The sequence below is a fragment of the Cygnus olor genome, chromosome 19 (genome assembly GCF_009769625.2).
Source record: "Cygnus olor isolate bCygOlo1 chromosome 19, bCygOlo1.pri.v2, whole genome shotgun sequence".
Lineage (NCBI taxonomy): Eukaryota > Metazoa > Chordata > Aves > Anseriformes > Anatidae > Cygnus > Cygnus olor.
The window spans coordinates 12,171,501-12,177,500 of NC_049187.1; positions in this window are offsets into that span (position 1 = coordinate 12,171,501).

Here is a 6,000-nt window from a genome sequence, read left to right on the forward strand (position 1 = left end):
GGCGTAGGTTTATGCCTAGTGTTAGGCCTAGGCCTAGGAGATAGTCCTACGTTTCTAGGCCTAGACGAACGTTAAGGCCTAGGCCTAGGCCTAGGGTTAGGGTTACGGTTAGTGTTAGGGTTAGGGTAGGGTTAGGGTAAGGGTTACGGTTACGGTTAGGGTAGGCTTAGGGTTAGGGTTTAGGGTTTAGGTTAGGATTTTTAGGCCTAGGTTTATGCCTAGTGTTAGGCCTAGGCCTAGGAATAGTATACCTTTAGGCCTGGACGTAGGTTTAGGCCTAAGCTTAGGCCTAGGTTTAGGCCTAGGTTTAGGGTTAGGGTAGGTTAGGGTTAGGGTTCTTAGGGTTTAGGGTTAGGTTTTTAGGCCTAGGTTTATGCTAGTGTTAGGCCTAGGCCTAGGCATAGTCCTCATTTGAGCCTAGACGAAGGTTTAGGCCTAGGCCTAGGCCTAGGCCTAGCCTAGGGTTAGGGTTAGGGTTAGGGTTAGGGTTAGGGTTTAGGGTATAGGGTTAGGATTTTTAGGCCTAGGTTTCGGCCTAGTGTTAGGCCTAGGCATAGGCATAGACTTCCGGTTAGGCCTAGGCCTAGGGTTAGGGTTAGGGTTATGGTTAAGCCTAGGCCTAGGATTACGGTTAGGGTTAGGGTTAGGTTTAGGGTTATGGTGTAGGGTTAGGGTTTAGTGTTTAAGGTTAGGATTTTTATGCCTAGGTTTATGCCTAGTGTTAGGCCTAGTCCTAGGGTTAGACCTACATTTAGGCCTAGACGTAGATTTAGGCCGAGGCCTAGGGTTAGGCCTAGGGTTAGGGTTAGAGTTAGGGTTTAGTGTTTTAGGGTTAGGATTTTTATTCGTAGGTTTATGCCTAGTGTTAGGTTTTTAGGTGTATTAGTTAGATATAGTTAGGTAGTATTTAGGGTTAGGGGGAAAACCTCCATAAACACAAAACGACAGGAGAAATGTAACAAAGCAAATAGTGGCGTCCTACGGTAAGCAGCGAGGCTCAATTTTCGGAGTGTGCTGGGAAATGTAGTTCTCAGCATAGGGCTTCCGGGAGGCCATATGATTTCCCAGAGCATGCCGAGAGATGTAGTTTTCCGGCACTCGGGTTCCGGAGGCCATATTCGTTTCCCAGAGCATGCCGGGAGAAGCAGTTTTCCGGCACTGGGCTTCCGGGAGGCCATATTGGTTTCACAGAGCATGCCGGGAGACGTAGTTCTCGAGCACCAGGCTTCCGGGAGGCCTATGGTTCCCAGAGAATGCCAGGAGATGTAGTTTCCCAGCACTCGGGTTCGGGAGGCCATATCGTTTCCCAGAGCATGCCGAGAGACGTAGTTTTCCGGCACTGGGCTTCCGGAGGCCATCTTGGGTTAGGGTTAGGTTAGGGTTAGGGTTTAGGGGTTAGGGTCAGGTTAGGGTTAGGGTTAGGGTTAGGGTTAGGTTTTAGGGTTGAAGTTTAGGATTTTTAGGTCTATGTTTATGCCTAGTGTTAGGCCTAGGCCGAGGGTTAGACTACGGTTAGGTCTAGACGTAGGTTTAGGCCTAGGCCTAGGCCTAGGCCTAGGGTTAGGGTTAGGGTTAGGTACGGTTAGGGTTAGAGTTAGGGTTAGGGTTTAGGGTTTAGGGTTTAGGGTTTAGGGTTAGGATTTTAGGCCTAGGTTTATGCCTAGTGTTAGCCTAGGCCTAGGCATAGTCCTACATTTAGGCCTAGACGAAGGTTTAGGCCTAGGCCTAGGCCTAGGGTGAGGTTAGGTTAGGGTTAGGGTTAGGTTTGGGTTTAGGGTTTAGGGTTAGGATTTTCAGGCCTAGGTTTTATGCCTAGTGTTAGGCCTAGCCTAGGCATAGACCTCCGGTTAGGCCTAGGCCTAGGGTTAGGCCTAGGTTTAGGGTTAGGGTTAGGGTTAGGGTTAGGGTTAGGGTTAGGTTTTAGGGTTTAGGGTTAGGATTTTTAGGCCTAGGTTTATGCCTAGTGTTAGGCCTAGGCCTAGGGTTAGACCTACATTTAGGCCTAGACGCAGGTTTAGGCCTAGGCCTAGGGTTAGGCCTAGGGTTAGGGTTAGAGTTAGGGTTTAGTGTTTAGGGTTAGGATTTTATTCGTAGGTTTACTGCCTAGTGTTAGGTTTTTAGGTAGTATTAGTTTTAGATATAGTTAGGTAGTATTTAGGGTTAGGGGGAAAAACCTCCATAAAACACAAAACGACAGGAGAAATGTAACAAAGCAAATAGTGGCGTCCTACGGTAAGCAGCGAGGCTCAATTTTCCGGAGTGTGCTGGGAAATGTAGTTCTCAGGCATAGGGCTTTCCGGGAGGCCATATGGTTTCACAGAGCATGCCGGGAGACGTAGGTTTTCCGGCACTGGGCTTCCGGGAGGCCATTTTGGTTTCCCAGAGCATGCCGGGAGAAGTAGTTTTCCGGCACTGGGCTTCCGGGAGGCCATATTGATTCCCAGAGCATGCCGAGAGATGTAGTTTTCCGGCACTCGGGTTCCGGGAGGCCATATTCGTTTCCCAGGCATGCCGGGAGAAGCAGTTTTCCGGCACTGGGCTTCCGGGAGGCCATATTGGTTTCACAGAGCATGCCGGGAGACGTAGTTCTCGAGCACCAGGCTTCCGGGAGGCCATATTGTTCCAGAGCATGCCAGGAGATGTAGTTTCCAGCACTCGGTTCCGGGAGGCCATATTCGTTTCCCAGAGCATGCCGAGAGACGTAGTTTTCCGGTACTGGGCTTCCGGGAGGCCATCTTGGATTAGGGTTAGGGTTAGGGGTTAGGGTCAGGGTTAGGGTTAGGGTTAGGGTTTAGGGTTTAAGGTTAGGTTTTTAGGCCTAGGTTTATGCCTAGGTTAGGCCTAGGCCTAGGGTTAGACCTACGGTTAGGACTAGACGTAGGTTAGGCCTAGGCCTAGGCCTAGGGTTAGGGGTTAGGGTTAGGGTTAGGGTTAGGTTTAGGTTACGGTTAGGGTTAGGGTTAGGGTTTAGGTTTAGGGTTAGGAGTTTTAGGCCTAGGTTTATGCCTAGTGTTAGGCCTAGGCCTAGGCATAGTCCTACGTTTAGGCCTAGACGAAGGTTTAGGCCTAGGCCTAGGCCTAGGTTGAGGGTTAGGGTTAGGGTTGGGTTAGGGTTGGGTTTAGGGTTAGGGTTAGGATTTTCAGGCCTAGGTTTATGCCTAGTGTTAGGCCTAGGCCTAGGCATAGACCTCCGGTTAGGCCTAGGCCTAGGGTTAGGCCTACCCTAGGGTTAGGCCTAGGTTTAGGGTTAGGGTTGGTTAGGGTTAGGGTTATGGTGTAGGGTTAGGGTTTAGGGTTTAAGGTTAGGATTTTTATGCCTAGGTTTTGCCTAGTGTTAGGCCTAGGCCTAGGGTTAGACCTACATTTAGGCCTAGACGCAGGTTTAGGCCTAGGCCTAGGGTAGGCCTAGGGTTAGGGTTAGAGTTAGGGTTTAGTGTTTAGGGTTAGGATTTTTATTCGTAGGTTTATGCCTAGTGTTAGGTTTTTAGGGTATTAGTTAGGTATATAGTTAGGTAGTATTTAGGGTTAGGGGGAAAAACCTCCATAAACACAAACGACAGGAGAAATGTAACAAAGCAAATAGTGGCGTCCTACGGTAAGCAGCGAGGCTCAATTTTCCGGAGTGTGCTGGGAAATGTATTCTCAGGCATAGGGCTTCCGGGAGGCCATATTGGTTTCCCCAGAGCATGCCGGGAGACGTAGTTTTCCGGCAATGGGCTTCCGGGAGGCCATTTTGGTTTCCCAGAGCATGCCGGGAGACGTAGTTTTCCGGCACTGGGCTTCCGGGAGGCCATATGGATTTCCCAGAGCATGCCGAGAGATGTAGTTTTCCGGCACTCGGGTTCCGGGAGGCCATATTCGTTTCCCAGAGCATGCCGGAGAAGCAGTTTTCCGGCACTGGGCTTCCGGAGGCCATATTGGTTTCACAGGCATGCCGGGAGACGTAGTTCTCGAGCACCAGGCTTTCCGGGAGGCCATATTGGTTTCCCAGAGCATGACAGGAGAGTAGTTTCCCAGCACTCGGGTTCGGGAGGCCATATCGTTTCCCAGAGCATGCCGAGAGACGTAGTTTTCCGGTACTGGGCTTCCGGGAGGCCATCTTGGATTAGGGTTAGGTTAGGGTTAGGGTTAGGGGTTAGAGTTAGGGGTTAGGGTCAGGGTTAGGTTAGGGTTAGGGTTTAGGGTTAGGGTTAGGATTTTTAGGCCTAGGTTTATGCCTAGTGTTAGGCCTAGGGCTAGGGTTAGGGTTAGGGTTAGAGCTACGGTTAGGACTAGACGTAGGTTTAGGCCTAGGCCTAGGTCTAGGCCTAGGGTTAGGGTTAGGGTTACGGTTAGGGTTAGGGTTAGGGTTAGGGTTAGGGTTTAGGGTTTAGGGTTAGGAGTTTTAGGCCTAGGTTATGCCTAGTGTTAGGCCTAGGCTAGGCATAGTCCTACGTTTAGGCCTAGACGAACGTTAAGGCCTAGGCCTAGGCCTAGGCCTAGGTTTAGGGTTAGGGTTAGGGTTAGGGTTAGGGTTTAGGGTAGGGTTAGGGTTTAGGGTAGGGTTAGGGTTTAGGGTTAGGGTTAGGGTGAGGGTTAGGTTCGGGTTTAGGGTTAGGATTTTTAGCCTAGGTTTATGCCTAGTGTTAGGCCTAGGCCTAGGCATAGTCCTACGTTTAGGCCTAGACTTAGGTTTAGGCCTCGGCCTAGGGTTAGGCCTAGGCCTAGGCCTAGGGTTAGGGTTAGGGTTAGGGTTAGGGTTAGGGTTAGGTTTAGTGTTAGGCCTAGGTTTATGCCTAGTGTTAGGCCTAGGCCTAGGCATAGTCCTACGTTTAGGCCTAGACGTAGGTTTAGGCCTAGGCCTAGGCCTAGGCCTAGGGTTAGGGTTAGGGTTAGGGTTAGGGTTAGGGTTAGGGTTAGGGTTAGGGTTTGGGTTAGGGTTTAGGGTTTAGGGTTTAGGGTTAGGATTTTTAGGCCTAGGTTTATGCCTAGTGTTAGGCTAGGCCTAGGGTTAGACCTAGGGTTAGGACTAGACGTAGGTTTAGGCCTAGGCCTAGTCCTAGGGTGGGTTAGGGTTAGGGTTAGGGTTACGGTTAGGGTTAGGGTTTGGGTTAGGGTTTAGGGTTTAGGGTTTAGGGTTACGGTTAGGGTTAGGGTTAGGGTTTAGGGTTTAGGGTTTAGGGTTAGGATTTTTAGGCCTAGGTTTATGCCTAGTGTTAGGCCTAGGCCTAGGAATTGTCCTACCTTTAGGCCTAGACGTAGGTTTAGGCCTAGGCCGAGGGTTAGGCCTAGGTTTAGGGTTAGGGTTAGGGTTAGGGTTAGGGTTAGGGTTAGGGTTAGGGTTTAGGGTTAGGATTTTAGGCCTAGGTTTATGCCTAGTGTTAGGCCTAGGCCTAGGCATAGTCCTACATTTAGGCCTAGATATAGGTTTAGGCCTAGGCCTAGGCCTAGGCCTAGGGTTAGGGTTAGGGTTAGGGTTTGGGTTTGGGTTTAGGGTTTAGGGTTAGGATTTTCAGGCCTAGGTTTATGCCTAGTGTTAGGCCCAGGCCTAGGCATAGACCTCCGGTTAGGCCTAGGCCTAGGGTTAGGCCTACCCCTAGGGTTAGGCCTAGGTTTAGGGTTAGGGTTAGGGTTAGGTTTAGGTTTATGGTGTAGGGTTAGGGTTTAGGGTTTAAGGTTAGGATTTTTATGCCTAGGTTTATGCCTAGTGTTAGGCCTAGGCCTAGGGTTAGACCTACGTTTAGGCCTAGACGTAGGTTTAGGCCTAGGCCTTGGGTTAGGCCTAGGGTTAGGGTTAGAGTTAGGGTTTAGTGTTTAGGGTTAGGATTTTTATTCGTAGGTTTATGCCTAGTGTTAGGTTTTTAGGTAGTATTAGTTAGTTATAGTTAGGTAGTATTTAGGGTTAGGGGGAAAAACCTCCATAAACACAAAACGACAGGAGAAATGTAACAAAGCAATAGTGGCGTCCTACGGTAAGCAGCGGGCTCATTTTCCGGAGTGTGCTGGGAAATGTAGTTCTCA